Consider the following 19,861-nt stretch of genomic DNA (forward strand, 5'->3'; position numbering starts at 1 on the left):
AATGCTTTTTAAATGTGATGGCAATGGATGGGAAAATGTGCCAACTGATTTTAATTCCCTCTAGAGATTCAGGGTGAGTGGGAGATGCGTGTTGGTATTAGTTCAGGCTCACTTTAGCAATGCTCTATGAGTTATTACCAAGTTGCAATGGATTTTAACAAAAGAAAGAATGGAGCTGCTATTTTGACAAGTGGAGAAATTGAGCCAAAAATCGCAAATCGCTGTAAATTTCGCGAGTGCGTAAATCGTGATTGCGGAAACAGTATAAGGAGTAGGAAGACGGTTCTAGGCTTGTTGGAAAGCTTCGATTCAAAGCTTGCAGAGGAAATCTCGTTCCTAGCCCAAACGATTCCAGAGATACGGACGATTAAATAAAGTTAGTTTTTCAGATTTAAAGTAAACTCAAAATGACAGGTGACAGCTTGCAGCTGCAGAATTGACAGGTGACAGTTGTGCAGCTTTAAAAATGACAGATGACATGATTTCTAGGAGGCAGTTCTACTTAGATTAAAATAGTTTGGATTAGATTATTTTAACTAAGAGATTGGTTCTGCACAGTTCTGCTAGGTACTCACAATATATATTTGAACTAGGCCTCGTCACGGATCTGGTCAACATGTCCGGCTGCGGTTCTGTCCACTCGGCGGGTCAATCAGGCACCGGTTCTGCTCACAGAGATCTGGGTCAGCTCTGCTCTGCTGGTCTAGCCTCTCTGGATTCTGGATGCAACACTGATTTCTGGGTACTGGTACAGGTTCTTGAAAAAATTGGCGGCAAAACTTCAAACAGCTCGCCCGGCCGTTGAATAGTTTGGTTAGTTTTGAGACCTGCTGAAGAGAATTCAGCTGGTGGATTCAGGCCTCTCTGCTACAAATTCTGGAGTTAATTTCTGCTACAGGTTCTGGAGATTGATGGATTTGAAGTCTGGATCTCTGGATGTGAAGTCGTCGGTCAGCATGCTCCGCAGCAAATGGAATTGAATGTCTCTACCTGTCCCAGCAGTCTCTTTTTATGTGTTTTGGAAAGTGGGTGTGTGCGTTGGTCATAACTAAATCTGCCCCTCTCACTTATCATTGGCCAATTCCTCCTCGCTCCCTTGATTGGGGGAAGGAAATGTGAGTCAGAGTGATGCTGTAGGTTTTATGGTCAGAGGAACTTCCCCTTGTCAGATTGCATACAAATCTATTTCTGACCCAAATACATATTTATCTATGTACCATTTTTCTAATATTATAGGTCCAGTTAACATATTTTCTGTAGCACCAAACCATCCGATCCCTGTCTTTGTACAAGGTCGTGTCCACTGATGACAGAATTCTCCCCTTTTCATCCAGATAACGACCTCTAAACCTTTCCAGATTTTACACAAATGTGCACCAGGGATATGGGTTACAGATGATAAAGTATCAGATTTTTAACATGCATACATTTGGAGTGAGACCCTATTTTCCGCTAGCAACCCCCCAGAATACACCACAGGGTCCTACTAACGCCTCTTAAAATGTTCACAGAAAAATCACAAAAATAATGATTTTACTTATATAATTCTGACAAGTCCGCACTATAAGTTATCTATCTTTTTAAAATTATGCTCTGGTCAAAAAGGGGTGTGGCTTCCAACATCACAGGGTGGAATAACTGGTTTATCCACTTCCCCCAAGTCAGCTTGTTCACAGAGGCACAGCTGCCCCCCAGTTTCTCCAAAGAGGAAGCTATTTTACGACGCCCCCAATATAACATTTGCCTGAGTCAAGGAAGTTGCATTGTTCTGTCCCTTCCAGTTCCCAGGTGCTCCACCCCTAATCTAATCAGAGAGGTGAACTCCTTTTGGCAAGTGTCAGCAGGATGCAGCTAGGCCTGGGAAGAGTGGCTGAACAGGTTTCTCCTGTTGGGGTAGTTGTCAGGCAGAATCCAGTTTCATTAAGCCAGGTTTCAGCTAAATGTCACGTTTTGTTCCCAGTTTTCTACATTCAAATCAAACTGACAATGTTTACCTATACATTAAATAATTACTTCCTTCAAGTCATTTCAGAATATAGTTTTACATTGTATCCACCTCTTAGCAAGTCTTTCCTTGGTCTGGTTTTGTTTCATTTGTTCAGTTTTACACAAAAGTCTGGTGGTTTTAAAACGCCGGCTTTCTGATAGTGGTGAGTACTGGTAATGCAACCATTTTTGGGATTAAGAAAATGAATTCCCCACAGTTCTGAGTTGCTTTTTGGCAATCAGCATTGCCATTCCCAATGGTTTCAGGCTACTGTGTGTGTAGCCCAATGGTGGTTTTAGGCAGTGCCCTCCTGTGCTCACAACATAGGCAAAAATGGGTGGCAGCCTATTCTTCATGTTTTCCCTGTGCACTCTCTGGGGAGTTCTGGCCATCATGATGTTTTCCATGCCAGTACTGCACGTACTGCACAGTTTTATGGTAGGGCTTGTATGCATGGGTAAAAACATCCCACAAGCCCCTCCTCTTGCGATGGCCATTCTGTCCTTTCGCTGAGATCTGGGATGTTCGCCTCCTCTTCTTCCAATTCCATGGATGGCACAGTTCAGCATCTTTTCCTCCCTCCAGTCGATCAATCAGTTCTCCTTGCTGGTCCTGATGGGAGGATTGGGTGGTACCCCGGGCCCCTCGGGTCTCTGCTCCCGGTCCGCCGGTCGTCCTCCTTGGTCAGTCTCCTAGGATGATAAAGCAAAGCGGCAATACCTATTTGTTAACATTTCCTCACCACTATTAATGGTGTGGCGAACATATACATTTTATGAATCAGAAGATATGAACATATACATTTTCTTTTTTAAATTAGGAGACAAGAACATATATATATACAAGGATCACAGAATTTTATATGCTATATGTGGAATATTTTAGGGTTGGAACTGAATTACTCTGGAGCGGCCCACTCTGGGATTCCAGTGGATTCCTCCAGTTGTTGCAGAGTGTGCCTGGCATGGCAACACTTTAGCTGATTTATATGTACCCACTTGTCTTCCCCTTCCGCCAGACTGCCTTTGGGGTTGCAGATCTTATAGGCAACAGGGGAGATCTTGTCTATAATTTCAAATGGTCCCTTCCATGTAGGCAAGAATTTTCGCTGTTTGGCCTGGTTCCTTTGGAAATTGTATAGATAGACCCGATGACCCACCTTATATTCCTTTCGGGTAGATTTTAAATCATAGTGGGTCTTCATGCTCTCGGCTGATCTATCTAGATTACGCTGAGCATAGGCAAAAGCATGCTGAAGGTGTTTTCCTTAAATTCTCCACATACTCATGAGTTGTGGAGGCATTTATCAACGTTTGCTCTTGGGTTCTGTAGAGCAAATGCTGGGGAAGCACCATCTTGCGTCCAGTCATCAACTCAAATGGTGACATTTTGGTTGCAGATGAAGGGGTAGATCTGATGGCCATTAGGACCAGAGGTAATCGGATATCCCAACTTGGCCCAGAATCAGCCACAACTTTTTTAAGATGCTCACAATGGTTCTTTTATATCTCTCCACTGCTCAAGAAGAAGCTGGCCTGTAAGCAATGTGTAGCTTCCTTTTAACCCCCAGTATCTCCCACATCTTTGTCATTACTTCACTGGTGAAGTGGCTACCTCTGTCTGACTCAATCGTTTGAGGTAGACCAAAACGGGAAAAGATGTGGTTAATCATCAGGGCAGCTGCTGTTTCTGCCTTGCAATTTGGGGCTTGGTAAACAAGCATGTAACGGTCAACATGTACTTTTTTCCTCCAGACGAATGAATTACAGGGCCTACAAAGTCGATTTGCAAATCTGACCATGGCAGTGTCATCCCCCTCTTTGGGAGAGGCGCACAGTGTGTGAGGGATGATGGCTGAAATTGTGCACACACAAGACACCCCTTCAAGTATTGGTCGAGGTCCTGCCCCATGTGTGGCCAGTATGCAACCCTTTCTTAAGATTTCCAGTGTTGTGTGAAACCCCCTATGACCGGCGGTGGCCGCATCATGGGCGTGACTTAACATCAGACTTCGGAATGAGGTAGGGACCACCCACTGATCATGGCCAGCTTGGGATTTCCTCACCAACAAACCGTCTTGGATTCGGAACATCTTTGGACATTTCATCAACACTCTTAGGTCCTCTTTCCCAATGTAATCGGTATCCGTCAGGGGAAAGTTCTCAGGGTCCTCAATGTGTTGGTAAAACTTACCAATTATTGGATCCCCCTTCTGAGCTGTGATTAAATCGGCATCAGGGGTCTCCTTACTCCATTAGGCAGTTGAAAGATCATTGTGAGCATTTGTCTGGGACCTAGTGATAGCAGTGACCTGGATTTCCCCCAACAGGGACTCTATCTCTATTAGATCCCCTTGGATGGCCCCGGTTTTGGCCAGCTGATCAGCTAAGTCATTTCCAGTTTTGTCTGGTCCCTCTACCTTGGAATGACCCTTGATCTTTTTCCAGTACATGGTCATCCCATTCGATGTGACCAGATCATCTATGTTTTGGATTAACTTCCCATGTTTCAGGGGTTTTTTATTAGCACATAACATGCCTCTGGTTTTCCAATTAACCAGGTGCTCCACGAACCCGTTCCGTACATAATCCGAATCTGTGATTATGACCAGTTTGTGGAGTTGATGTTGGACAGCATTGAGGATGGCCTGATGCACCGCCATCAACTCTGCCACCTGACTACTTCGGGGACCAATTTTGTATCCAGCAGAAGGTTCTGGAAACTCCTTCACCCATGCATTCCCTACGCCGGCCACCAGTTCTTTCTCCCCGTTGTGGTCAACATGGTAAGAGCATCCATCCACATAGACAGTGGGCATTCCCTCACACTTGTCTTCTTCAAAGACTTTGTGTGGGGAATTAAGGTATGCCTCCATGTTGTCCTTGATTTTTAGACTTTCGTCCTCGAGACAGTTTTCTCTGGCACAATCATGCAAGTCAGCCAGACCTTGCGCGAGGGGACTCTTCTTGTTTTGGCCATTCTGACCTCCACAGGAAAGCCTTGCATTGACAGAATCCAGGAAGTAATTCGGGAATTACTCACATTTCCGGCCCAGATTCTGTCACTTTGGAGATATTGCAGAGGCTGGTGTGGAGTCTCCACTATGATGTGTTCCCCCTGGATAAACGGGCGGTAATTCTTCAATGCCCACACCGTTGCCAGGAGTGCCTTCTCACAATCGTTGAATTTTTCCTCCACAGAGGATAAAGTTTTCCTCGCATAGGAGATTACTTTATTGACCTTGTCATGCTTTTGGTATAATACTGCCGTCAAGCACGTATTAGAGAACCCTGTCTACAGGAAGAACTCCTTGCTTCTGACAGGGTAAGCTAGGCAAGGCGCTTGTGAGAGGCTTCTTTTGAGTTGTCTTACTGCCTCAGATTGTTCTGGACCCCATTCCCACTTGACCCCCCCCTTCAAGAGATGAATCAGGGGTCTAGTGATCTCTGCGTAGCCTTCATTGAACTTTCTGCTGTAATTAGTCAGTCCAAGGAGGCTCCTTAGTTCCCGCAGAGTTGTGGGGTCTTTCAGTTTCTAGAGTGCTTCCACTTTTTTTCTTGGGGACAGAGACCCTGAGGAGTAATGTCATGCCCCAAGAAATTAACACGGGTTCTACACCACTGTGCTTTCTGAAAGGAAAGTTTTGCTCCGGCGGCCCTCAACTGTGTCAGAACATAACGTATCTCCGCTATGTGTTCCTCCACAGATGAACTTTTGATGAGGACATCATCTACATAAGCCATGTTACCCCTCGCACCCAGGTCGGGCATGGCCTTATGTAGGAAAATGTTGATTTCATTGCCGGAGTTGAGGTATCCGAAGGGAGTCCGGGTCCATGTGTACTGCTGGCACCCAAAGGTAAAAGCCAGTTTGTATTGGTCCTCCCTACTGACAGGCACAGTCCAGTATCCATTGGTCAGGTCTATTGCTGTGAATACCTGTGACCCCTGAATCTGGGCCAGCCCTTGGTCAATGTAGGGCAGAGGCCATCGGGAAGTATGGACCCGTTTGTTGAGCTCCCTAAGGTCGGCGCAGAGTCTCCACTGGCCGTTTGGCTTCAATATTCCCAGTACCGGATTATTGAAAGTGCTGTGGACTGGACGGATTATTCCCCGGGACTCAAGGTTCTTAATTATTTCAGTAAGGGACTCCATGGATGCGAGAGGCAAGCAATATTGCTTCACAAACACTGGAGTTATTCCAGGGTCCGTGGGAATTGTTGTGGTGTGGATGTCGGTGCGACCACAGTCATATGAGTCTACCGCAAAGAGATCTTGGAAATCCAAGAAAACTTGTTTCAACTTTTGCTTCTGTTCCAGAGTCACACATGCATCAGCTAGGTTGACTCTCTGTTCCACCATCTGCCTGAAGCCTGGAAAGACTTCTGGTTTGGCTATCTAAGCGGCCTCCTCCAGCTGGGTGGAGAAGTCCCTGGTCAGAGTGCTGATTTGGACTGGAGGCTTCAGGTGGGAAAGGCAGCCCTCATGGACCTGGAAAATCACCTCATCCCTCCTGAAGTCACAAGTCACATCTTCCTTACCATAAGGGCAAGAAGTGTACACCAGGAAGTTCCCCCCATGCCGGGTGAAAATCCTGTCTGGTGTTGTATTGTCCTCACTGTCACTGTCACAACAGTCCTTTGGGATTGGTCCTAACAGTTAATTTCCTAAATCAATGGAGAAATGTCAGTCATCAACCACCATTCCAATAATGGTGCCTGCGGCTAGAGTAATACTCTTTAAGTCGCTGTTATCCACCTCTATTGGGATGGTGTCATGTTCTATGTTGACTAATTGTGTTGGGTTTACCCCTAACCCTTGCTGCTGGAGAGAAGCATTTAGATGAATATAAGCATCAGGGTTTTTCAATTTTTGTCCTCTTTTAACTTTCACTTCCAGGGAGAATTGTCGGGTCTTTTCTGGGATGGTGACTTCCTCTTTGAGCTGAATTTCAACTGCATAAGGTAGCAATTGAGCTGACACGAATGCTTTTTCTGGATCATCAAAGCGCATGGGATTATCCGCTAATCGGGACCAAGCTTTGAAGTTTATTAGGTCCAAACTAATGGCAAAGCGATTGAGAATGTCACTGCCTAAGTAAAAGGCGGCAGTGACGTCTCGCACGACCCAACAATTATGGACTATGCTCTTGTTGCAAATGGAGATTTTGAGCATACCCTGCTTGGCAGGAGATGTTTGGAATTAGGTGCTTCCAGGTCCATTTCCCATTTGTTTATCAGTTTGAATGTGGGAATGGCTGGATCTTTTGGGAGTTGGCGGAACATGGCTTCGCTGATGAAGCTCTTACCGTTGTTCACACACACTCGAGCGAGAACTGAGTCCTTCCCATCATTTAACTGAACAGGGATGAACAACTGCTCTCCAATTTGCTGAATATCAGCCAGGCTCTGAGCTGATTTCACATCTTTCTGGACTATAGGAGTAGGGGTTTCTAATTGTGGATTAGTAAAGAATTTCAGGGTGTTTCCTTCCAGTGTGGAATACCACCTTAAACTGGAAGGAAGGTTGATTTTCAGAAATAGAGAGGACCCCCCATCACCAGTCTGTTGCCCTACTGCTATTACTGTCCCGCCTGGAGTTTGGTTGTTCTGGAAGTGAAATTCTACTTGGTCAGATTTTTGTTCTACCATGTGGCAGGTGCCGTTTAAACTAACATGGTTGACACTCTGTTTTAATTTTATTGGTCGGCTAGTCTGGGTCCAGAGGACCTTGTTTACACTATCTATTAGGGGTGACAACCTTCTCAGGAGGTCATTCCCTAGTAAACAAGGGGTGCCCTCTGGAGTCACTACTATGACTGGCCGTTTCACCTTGTGTGGCCCAATTTTGATGTCCAAATCTGCAGTCCCCTCGACAGGAATTTCCTTCCCGTCAAAGTTCTGCAGTTGTCCAGGAAGAGAGGTGAGAGGAATACGATAATTCTCCCCCCTTCCTGCATTTAGTTCATCAAAGGCCCTTTTGGACAGAAGGGTAGCTTGGGATCCAGTGTCCACCAGTGCCAAAATTGTACCCTGCCCCTGTACTTGTACCGGGGCATAATATCTTCCCTCCTTCTCCTCAAGGGGGCACAGATAATGCACATTTTTGGACAACTGGTGGGCTAACTTTCTGGTTTTGGACATTGCTAGCGAAGAGATTTGGGCAGAATTCTGTGGAGAGCCTTGGGAATCTGAAAAAAAAGTTGGCAACTGGAGATCAGAGCCATTGTGGGTTCCCCTGGTTCCGGTTCTGGGCCGCCCCACCCTTTTTGGAGGCAGTCATGAGGATGGGTTTGGCCCTTGGGATTTTGGTATTGTCGGTTCTGGGATGAGATGATGGGCGGCGGTAGCTCAGTCTCCACATCTCCCCAGTCTGGATTGGAATCCCTTGGGACCCATTTTTCCTTGGGAGGAGTTCCCCCATCTCTGAAGGAGAAGATCCTTTTCCCAGGATCTTCTGAGGATCCCTCTCCCTCAAATTGGAAGACCTGTACCTCCTCCACAAAGTGGGTCTGTTTGGGTCCTTTGTTTCTCCTACCCCCACTCTGCTCCTTGGGAGGCAGGCTTTCAGGGGCAGGAGATTTTGTTTCCGGTTCCTGGTTTTCCAGGGGCTGTTTACAAGTTGGGAAGGAAGCTTCCTCCAAGGCTTTACACCCCCCTTCCCCTTGTGCCTCCTCCCTGGGAACCGGTGGGTTATCGGGGTGCTTCCCCCGTCATTGTTCTGGAGCACCAGGTCCAGAGTTTGGGGCATTCTGCGTTGGCATGCTCATCTGAGGGTTCTGTTGAGCCCTCAGTATGTGACCCAGATCTCGTGCCATATTTTGGACCTGGCGCTCAAGTTGTGAAACCCGCTCAGGCTGATACGGGGCCCTATTTTCTCCCCTGGGCTGATCCCGGGAAGGGTAGCTATCCCTTCTCTGGTAGTACCCCTGGTTGGGAAGATTTGGGTACCCCTCCACCCTTGGCCTCCCCTCTCCCGGATTAGGTTGTCTGGGCTCAGGCAATTGGGGAAAGAAGGATGGATGATTTTGGGGCTGGAAATTGGGTGGATACCTGGGGAAAAAGTTCTGCCCAGATTTGGTGAATTTCTGCCCTCCTGTGGAAGTTGGGAGGGAAGTTCCCCGGGTCAGGTGCTTGGCTGGATCCCCCCCCTTGGGCTGGAGGAGACCACACATAACCCAGGATTGGTCGGTTTCCCTTGTAGCGGGGACTTATATAGTCAGGGGGGCGGGGGACCCCATTTGTGGGACTACCTCCTCGACTCCTGTCTGTGACTGGCCCGAGGGCCTTCTGGGCTGTGAATTATTTGGTGCAGGCAGGTTTTTAGGCCCCCCATCTCCAAATCTAAAACGAGGGCAACCTTTACCTCTGCCACCTTGGCAGCAGCAGGGGTGCTGTTGGTTTGGGGTTTTGCGGCGCATTATTTTTATTTTCAATGGGCTTCTGCACCTCATAGATCCAGGTAGCCTGTTCAATGACCCAGTCTAAAGATCTTTTCTCATGAAAATCTGTCACGAGCTGGGTCATTATGTATTTGGGTAAGGCATGGAAAAACGTATTGATAAATTCTCTGCTATCCGTGCGCACCCTTCTGTTGGTCTGCGCAAAAGCACGCTTTAATTCTTGCACAAACTCTTGTGGGGCCTGATCCTCCCCACATTGCAAATTGTAGGCTGCCTTGCGAGCCTCTTGAGGATTTCTGCGAACAGAAAAATGTTTCAAGATGGCCGCCTTATAGGTAGACCATCTTAAATGATTTTGGTCCTCCAGCCCCGCAAAGAAACTGGAGTATTCTGGGGAGAATGTCCATTTGACGTACTGGATGCAGCTACTGCTGTCCTTCAAATGGAAAGTGTCCATCATTTGCTCATAGAGCTCCAAGTGATCCCAAACGGAATACTTGCCGTTCTTATGATAAGGAGTGATGACACTCCTGATTGCCTTGATCTGCTTTAAGGGGTCCTTAAGCAAGCGCCTTTTTGCCTTATTGGCCTTTTTGGTTCGGGTAACCCTGGTCCATTCATCCTCTGGCTCAGAAGCACTGCTCCCAGAGGTGCCCGTCTGATCTTCCAGGTTTTCCCGGATTCAGCCTGGGAATGGCTGGCAGAATGTGGGGACCTGGTCTCCTGTGTCCTGTAATGCTCAGAGGAGTCTTCAGATCCCTCCTTGCTGCCAGGATTTGATGGGTACCCCCCCCACTGACCTAACTGGGCATAGGTTTTCCGGATGCCTTTAATGGGCCTACTCTCCTGGGGTTCCCCACTAAATTGCACTGTGCTTGAGTGCCCATACCCGGATGCCTGTCTCTCCATTCCTGGGTGGTACTGGCCTATGAGCCCCATACTTTTGGCTGGATAGTAATCTGCCATTCCTGTGGCTCTGTGCTCATGCGCGCCAGGGGACATGGGGGTGGCAGAGTCCAGGAACTGGGAGAGATGAAGGCCTCTGGTACTAGGGCTCCTGAGGTTATGCTCAGGAGTTTCTCTTTCCCAGCGAACCTCATCTCTATCCGCCCCTGTTCCCTGTTGCAATGCAAGAGCCTGCGCTTTCAGTTCCTCAGTTAAGGCCTTACTAGAATCTATCAGTCTCTCCTGCATGGCTACCTGTTGCTGGAGCCTATCATTGTGCTGACAGAGAGCCTCAACTTCTCTCTGTGCCTCCTGATTGGTCATGGAGTACTGGGCCAGTCTCTGCTGCAGGAGGGTTACCTCCTGAGTCCCATCCCTACTGGCCTGCTCCTTTCTTGCCAGAGCATCCTCCACCCTCCTGGTGTGCTCTAACAAGTTCTGGTGTTCTTTTTGGAGGTCACCCAGTCCCTGGAGGGCCAGGTGATTTTCTTCCATTTTCCTTTTTAAGTGGCAGACTTCCTGGCCTACGGTATCCCTTTCCTGACTAAGAGCCTGCATCTGTGCCGCCAGGTTGTCCCTTTGCCTTTGGAAGGCACCAGCTTTCTAGCGCTCCTGGTCAAACTCTGCCTTCTCCCTATCTAGGTGGCTTTGCAGGGTGACTACCTGCTCGGCACATGTCCTATTGAAATCTAATTGTTGCTCCAGCTTTTTCTGGCTCTGCAGTAGGGAGTCCAAACCTTCTTGGTACTCCTTCTGCAAGGCCAGAAATCTGGTATCCTGGTCCGCCTTTTCCTGTTGCAGCACATCCATATCCTCCTTTATTTTAGTGATGTACTGTCTGCTGTCCTTTTCTGACTCCTGGCTCCTGAGCAGCCGCTGCTCAGAAGAGCCAGATCAGATTGGGCATTCTCTAACGCCATCTGTTGCCTATTTGCCAGACCTTGGCCTTCAGCACATTTGTCCTGCATGGCTCCCATACATAGATACAAATATGCCGCTATCCTGGTAATCTTATTATGTTCATCTTTGGCTTTAGGGGCCATATATAGTTCACTCAGGGTCACATGTAGGGGACCTTGATCTCCCCATATATCTGACCCTGTTTCAGTGACCGGTTGCGCGATTGCCTGCAACCAGACCGTTTGGTCCTGGTGAGTCCACTCACCTCTCACAAATAGCTTTTGTAAGAAGTGCTCTCTGGCTATTTTCATATCTACCAAGGTCGTCATTCTGGAATTTGAGTTCCTTCCTGACTTACAGAAGTTTGTATTTTATTTTGCAAAACAGACCATTTCCTTAGAGCGTTCCTTTGAGGGAAGATTTCACAGTGTAAAACAGCGTGGTGATCTAACCGGATATGTGTATCTGGTCAGTTGGCACACTGTATTAATCTGCACAAGTGGTAAATCTAACCCAGAATATCCCGGCTCCGAGCCCCCACTTTTGTAAGCGATATTCAATCAACACTACAGGTAAGTCAATGCCTAGTCTGGGATGCTGAGGAAAACCCTTATTGATGTATTTTTATATTCAGTTCAGTACTCTGGATGACAACCCTTGTATAACACCCCCCTCTTAGAATCCCCCTGACCCCACTGAGCCAAGAAGTAGGTTTGTTTTGCAAATTAAAAGGTTTATTTGAGAATTTAAAAAATATATATCACACTTTATAATAAATTAATATCTGATAGTACACTTAGATATGATGTTGATCAACAATGGGTAATCTGGCACTAGCACACTTCTTTACAATCAATGAGGAGTTAGTATAGGATGGATAAAGTAGCAAAAATACTTTTATGATTTCAAGGGAAAAGCAATGAGGAATAAAATGCAGTACAGAAATACTTGATATGATTTTAGCAAAAGATAAGATAATCACTTTTTCTCTGGCAATTCACCCCCCTCCCCTATGCAATGTAAGAAATGGAAGGAGATGGAAAGAGGAGCACACAGTTCTCAGGAATGCAATCAAATACAATACGAAATTCAGTTCCCCCCCCCCCCCCAGCAAGCTTAGAGGAAACAGGTAGGAGTTCGAAACACAGGCCCAAATGATTTTTAAATGTGAATGCAATGGATGGGAAAATGTGCCAACTGATTTTAATTCCCTCTAGAGATTCAGGGTGAGTGGGAGATGCGTGTTGGTATTAGTTCAGGCTCACTTTAGCAATGCTCTATGAGTTATTACCAAGTTGCAATGGATTTTAACAAAAGAAAGAATGGAGCTGCTATTTTGACAGGTGGAGAAATTGAGCCAAAATCGCAAATCGCTGTAAATTTCGCGAGTGTGTAAATCGTGATTACAGAAACAGTATAAGGAGTAGGAAGTTGGTTCTAGGCTTGTTGGAAACCTTAGATTCTAAGCTTTCAGAGGAAAGTCGTTCACTACCCCAAACGATTCCAGAGATACGGATGATTAAATAAAGGTAGTTTTTTGGATTTAAAGTAAACTCAAAATGACAGGTGACAGCTTGCAGCTGCAGGATTGACAGGTGACAGTTGTGCAGCTTTAAAAATGACAGATGACACAATTTCTAGGAGGCAGTTCTACTTAGATTAAAATAGTTTAGATTAGATTATTTTAACTAAGAGATTTGTTCTGCACAGTTCTGCTAGGTACTCACAATGTAAATTTGAACTAGGCCTCGTCACGGATCTGGTCAACACGTCCGGCTGCGGTTCTGTCCGTTCGGTGGGTCAATCAGGCACCGGTTCTGCTCACAGCGATCTGGGTCAGCTCTGCTCTGCTGGTCTAGCCTCTCTGGATTCTGGATGTAACACTGCTTTCTGGGTACTGCTACAGGTTCTTGCAAAAATTCTTGGCAAAACTTCAAACAGCTCGCCCGGCCGTTGAATAGTTTGGTTAGTTTTGAGGCCTGCTGAAGAGAATTCAGCTGGTGGATTCAGGCCTCTCTGCTACAAATTCTGGAGTTAATTTCTGCTATAGGTTCTGGGGATTGATGGATTTGAAGTCTGGATCTCTGGATGTGAAGTCGTCGGTCAGCATGCTCTGCAGAAAATGGAATTGAATGTCTCTACCTGTCCCAGCAGTCTCTTTTTATGTGTTTTGGAAAGTGGGTGTGTGCGTTGGTCATAACTAAACCTGCCCCTCTCACTTATCATTGGCCAATTTCTCCTCTCTCCCTTGATTGGGGGAAGGAAATGTGAGTCAGAGTGATGCTGTAGGTTTTATGGTCAGAGGAACCTCCCCTTGTCAGATTGCACACAAATCTATTTCTGACCCAAATACATATTTATCTATGCACCATTTTTCTAATATTATAGGTCCAGTTAACATATTTTCTGTAGCACCAAACCATCCGATCCCTGTCTTTGTAAGATGTCGTGTCCACTGATGACAGAATTCTCCCCTTTTCATCCAGATAACAACCTCTAAACCTTTCCAGGTTTTACACAAATGTGCACCAGGGATATGGGTTACAGATGATAAAGTGTCAGATTTTTAACATGCATACATTTGGAGTGAGACCCTATTTTCCGCTAGCAACCCCCCAGAATACACCACAGGGTCCTAACGCCTCTTAAAATGTTCACAGAAAAATCACAAAAATAATGATATTACTTATATAATTCTGACAAGTCCGCACTATGAGTTATCTATCTTTTTAAAATTATGCTCTGGTCAAAAAAGGGGTGTGGCTTCCCACATCACAGGGTGGAATAACTGGATTATCCGCTTCCCCTAAGCCAGCTTGTTCACAGAGGCACAGCTGCCCCCCAGTTTCTCCCAAGAGGAAGCTATTTTACGATGCCCTCAATATAACATTTGCCTGAATCAAGGAAGTTGCATTGTTCTGTCCCTTCCAGTTCCCAGGTGCTCCACCCCTAATCTAATCAGAGAGGTGCACTCCTTTTGGCAAGGGGCAGCAGGATGCAGCTAGGCCTGGGAAGAGTGGCTGAACAGGTTTCTCCTGTCGGGGGTAGTTGACAGGCAGAATCCAGTTTCATTAAGCCAGGTTTCAGCTAAATGTCACTTTTTGTTCCCAGTTTTCTACATTCAAATCAAACTGACAATTTTTACCTATACATTAAATAATTACCTCCTTCAAGTCATTTCAGAATATAGTTTTACATTGTATCCACCTCTTAGCAAGTCTTTCCTTGGTCTGGTTTTGTTTCATTTGTTCAGTTTTACACAAAAGTCTAGTGGTTTTAAAACACCGGCTTTCTGATAGTGGTGAGTACTGGTAATGCAACCATTTTTGGGATTAAGAAAATGAATTCCCCACAGTTCTGAGTTGCTTTTTGGCAATCAGCATTGCCATTCCTAATGGTTTCAGGCTACTGTGTGTGTAGCCCAATGGTGGTTTTAGGCAGTGCCCTCCTGTGCTCACAACATAGGCAAAAATGGGTGGCAGCCTATTCTTCATGTTTTCCCTGTGCACTCTCTGGGGAGTTCTGGCCATCATGATGTTTTCCATGCCAGTACTGCACAGTTTTATGGTAGGGCTTGGATGCATGGGTAAAAACATCCCACAGTTTACCTATAGCGTATCTCACCGCAAATCCCAAAAGACACTGCAGAATCTTCTATGGGGTTTGGTTACCTAAGTCTGAATCATCTTGGCAGATACAGTACTGAATACCCTGCTTTCTTGCAACCTGGTAGTGTCTTTAAAGTTGCTCTCTCAGGGATGTTGGGAATAGCTCAGGGATGGTCCTCTAAGTCCTATTGTTATGCCAACAGGGGAATTAAATGTTTGCACTGTGAGTTTTTCATGATGGAGTTTTAGAAAATAACTTTTCTTAATAACTCTTAAACCCTTCCATATCAATTTCTGAAAATAGTCCACAGTAAAATTCCCAGGTAGCTGCCTCTCCCTCAAATCTCAGAATTTGTCATGGATGGCTTCATATTCTTCTTTTAATAAAATGTACTCTGATCACATTTTTAACAGCTTTCAATATGGGCTTTTGCCAAAGGGAAACAAATTTTTTTTTCAGCGCAAATTTCTCAAAATTGGGTACTCAGTTTTTAGAAAAATGTTGGGCCTGCGCCTATAAGACATAAAAAATAGGTGCACTGAAATAATTTGAAAATTGGCATGGCAAATTTTGAGATATTAACAATTTAAGATGTAGCTATATATGACACATGCAAAATGGCATGTTTTCCTTGAACAGATATGTCATTACAATGATACAGTAGTTCAAAAACATAAAAAGTTGCATGCAGAATCATTCACTGTGTATTGCATCTTTGATATGAAGTCAGGAATCTTACCATGTCTCTTTCCTCCACCACACTGCTGGTACACGGGTCTGGTCGGCAGAAGGAATATCTGAAGAGTGTCCATGTCCAAGCATAGTTGATCTGGGAACAGCTTCTATACAAAATTTATATTCCTCGTACAAAGAGACTTAAGAGTTTCAGTTGGTACACAATGTACAGCTCATGAAAACTCACCGCAACTTTCTTAAAATGCACGCTCTTATGGCACAAACTGGCATGACTCATGCTCCTACGACACATGTGCCAATGACATACACTCTTACTATGCATGCTCCTACAAAACATGCTCCTACCACACATGATCCTATGATGAACATACTGTTATGACACATGCTCTGATGTCACACACTCTCACTACAACACATGCATCTGTGACCCATGCTCATAAACAACACACAATATTACTATACATGCTCTTATGCCACACAAACTTACACTACATGTTTGTACAGCACACACTATTAGGACACACACTGAGAATCAATGTACACATACAATATGTTCAGGTACATGTAGAATATGTAAATTGCGTACATGTATGCTACTATAAATATGAGAATTATTTCATACATGCAGTACATGTAAAGGGCCTGATTCATTGAGTTTTTTTGCATGGTTCAAAGTGAGTTTGTACTGCCGACAGAAACCCTGATTCATGGAACTGTGCAAAGTGTATTGTTGCATTGCAAAGTGTTTACAAAGTCATTTTGTACTGCCCAAAGTGTAGAGCTGATCTACCATACGCTCATACTTTAATACAGTCATAAGGCAAACCCTCATAAGACAATCACTTAAACTACACATAATCACACACGATATACCATACGCCCCCAAAACCCACTAAATTATAGAAAATGATATCCTATTACACCCGCTCCTATGACACGTCCTTCTATGACACAAACTTTTACAATACATGCTTCTATGTCAAATACGCCTACGACACATACTTCCATGACACACACTCTTATGGCACATGCTCCTTTGACGGACACTTCTATGACACCACACAACACATTCTCTTACCACACATGCTCTTACAACACACACTTGAGAATCAATGTACTTGTTCTATACAAAATGTACAGGTATATGTATATGCACCATATATTTGATAACTATTGCGTACAGACAGTAAATATAAACCATATGCCTCAAATGCTACACGCTCATACACTAATATAGACAAATGACAAACATTCATACTACATTAACTTACATTAACTTATGTAACTTACATTAACTTACATTAATATATACCACACACAGTCATATGCTGCAAACAATACCCCCCACAAAAAGACACTGAACTAATAAATCAAGAATTAAAGTTAATCTAAGAAACAGCAAAGTGAGCAGCAGCACTATGTGAACAGTGTCTGTTTCCAAGCACACTTGCCCTGGGAACAGCTATTATATGAAACTAGCTGTCTCTGGCCACGCGTTGCTGTGGCTCAGTCTGGTTAAATGTAAAAGAAAGAAAAGAGAAAGCACACGTTTCTAATATGTTTAATTACATATGCTTGTGGATTGTTTTTAATGAATATGGCGGTTCTCCAAGTTGAGGCAGTTTAATTTTCCGGCGGCGCAACACATTCCTTTCGTTTCTCCATTAAATTTCAGATCCTTGCAATAAGGACACACTTCAGTCATGGTGCCTATCAGAACATGCCGGCTCAAACTATAATGATCAGCTGGGTTGTACCGGAATACAAGGCGATTGCAATCGTGTGATTGCTGAGCAGGGAGTCGTGTTTGATGCTGATCTGCTGTTTCTCGTTGACATCTCTCAGCCCCTCTCAGCCTGTCATGTTCATTCTGTTGAGAACGAAGCAGATCTGAAGCTGCAGAACGCGATTGCCGTGCTCACAACGTGCATCCTGAAGTCTGGCTGCATGTCACTCTGCTGCTTCCTCGGCACGTATTTGAGCCATTCTAAATCGGAAACATTGAAATAGAATCGTAAAATATTTAGTATAGCGTGTGTTGCTTTTACGTCCAACAGATAGTGCTGTTTTTTAGAAAAAGCATGTTTTTACCTGTCACAGGTGTGACATCTATGTATAGTACATACATAAAAAAACGTGCCTATTTGAATGCAACGTTGTGTCAAAATTTCAAAGCAATCGTTGAAGAAATTTCGGAGATTTAAGATTTTGAACAAACAAACATTTAATTTTTATTTATATAGATGTACATGTGCATTTAGAATATGTCAAAAGAAAAGAGTTGATGGTTGGAAGGTTTAGAATAGATCTTAACCTCTGGCATTGCTGTGGGCAACCCTCCAGAACATTGTTCTTCAGCTGACAAGTCATTACAAATGATGAAATACCATATGCAATCAGGCTTGGGCCCACCATAAAAGGATCAGTCTAGCCCAAACTGCTTGGTCACATCGAATCTGCACAAGACCAAAAGTCTCATTGGGCATCATTGTTAAGGAGTAGTAAGAGGCTATGAACTAAATTGCTCCAGAGTAAGAGAGGTATGCCCTCATGTGTCATTCCTACTTCTGGATATGAAGAGTAGATGTTGCCCTATTTTTGTATTTCTAATTCTGTAACTCCATCTACAGGAATTTCATTTCTATCTAATTGTGTAGTTCTCCGGAAATATTGTGAGGGTAATGCAATGTTTATTATCCCACTCTTGGTTAAGATTTTGAGGACTTCATATGAGATCATAGTCATTTGGGACCCTATATCTATGAGAACCAATAAATCAAACTATCCCAGAACCTTTACATATGCAAAACAACTCATTTGTTACTTCCAGCTTAAAGAGAAATTGAGAATGAGTTGACAATTCATAATGTATTCATCTCATGATGGCTTTATGAACTTGATTTTTGGTCGCCATCATGTAGAAATCTTTCCTGAGATCAAGTTCAGGTTGGTTTGTCTTCTTGCCACTGTTCAAAATCTGCACTTTTCTATCTACTCTGGGAAACCAGAGTTTCCCTCATTGTGGTTTGTATAGAGAGGGGTATTTAAAATGCCTTTTCTGAGTATTGTTCCCTACTTCTCAAAGATAGCGAAATTGGCTAAATTGTCTGTCTACTGCACCATTTTCTATAATACATGTCACCTTGTTCTTCCAAAATATCCATCACTCTTTTCCACCCTATCCAGGATGTTGTTGTTCAATAAACCCAGATCTGCGTCACCCACTGACCATGAAGAACATATCTGGACATCACATGTTCCTGAGAAGTTTACATTTAAGCTGTCATTTGATTAGACAATTTTGGACTGGTTATTTGATCATGATTTGCAATCACTAATTGGTGATCAATAGGCAAATAGACAATCTGTTGTAAAATGTATTTCTTGCTTCAAAATATGTCGATATTTTTCTCTAAACCACATTTCTGAATGAATACCCAGCACTAAATTGAAATTCTCTGCAACTGAAATGATAAGCCTCAACCAATCAATATTCAATCTATAATCTCCAATGTCTGTCTACGTCCTACTCCAAAAATAGCCTGCATACTTTAGGAGACAATTCACATGGAACCTCTAATTCAGCAAGATAAGACATCTTTGCACATATCTGTGGTATTGTATCCATGTGTTGACACTTGTAATATCCTCAATCTGCATGCCAGCTTTGAGCCTCAGTATGCTGAGAATGAATATATGTTACTAAAGGTGTTACAGATGGTCTCAGGAACACACTAACTCTTAGATACAGTTCAGGGTTTTGTATAAGGATTTTCAAGGAGGTCTGAATAAGTGCCATCAATCTCTCTCTCTTGCCTTCCAATGGTCTCCCTAAGCCATAGCCAACACTTCTGTAATACCAAAAATCATAATCTTCTACTATCTAAAATCTAACAGGCTAGATGTGCGGACCCAAAGGCAACAGCCCTATCTATCTTACTCTCCTTGGGAGGTAGATTCTAGCCTGGTATCCCACACGAGGTATGGTAATTTTGGAACCGGAAATAGTCCCTTCCAACAACCCATGTCTCACTCATTATTACATTCTCACACTCTTGTATTCCTAACCCTGATGTTTTTTCCCTTCCTCCTACTCTCCCCCTTTTTTTAAAAAAATTTAAAATTTGTTTGTGGTGTAACACACCTTTACAAATGACTTCAGTAAAATAGAATACAATACAAAATTACAATAAAATACATTTTAGACACACTTCTCGATTCATCACTTTCCTTTTTTTGGATCCTAAATCGCAAAACAATCTTTTTCCATCTCAGTTCCAATATAATTCACTAAACGGACCGTTGCAATTATGGCCGTGTTAC

This window comes from Ambystoma mexicanum, chromosome 9 (genome assembly GCF_040938575.1).
Source record: "Ambystoma mexicanum isolate Mex_15411 chromosome 9, UKY_AmexF1_1, whole genome shotgun sequence".
NCBI classification, from domain to species: Eukaryota; Metazoa; Chordata; class Amphibia; order Caudata; family Ambystomatidae; genus Ambystoma; species Ambystoma mexicanum.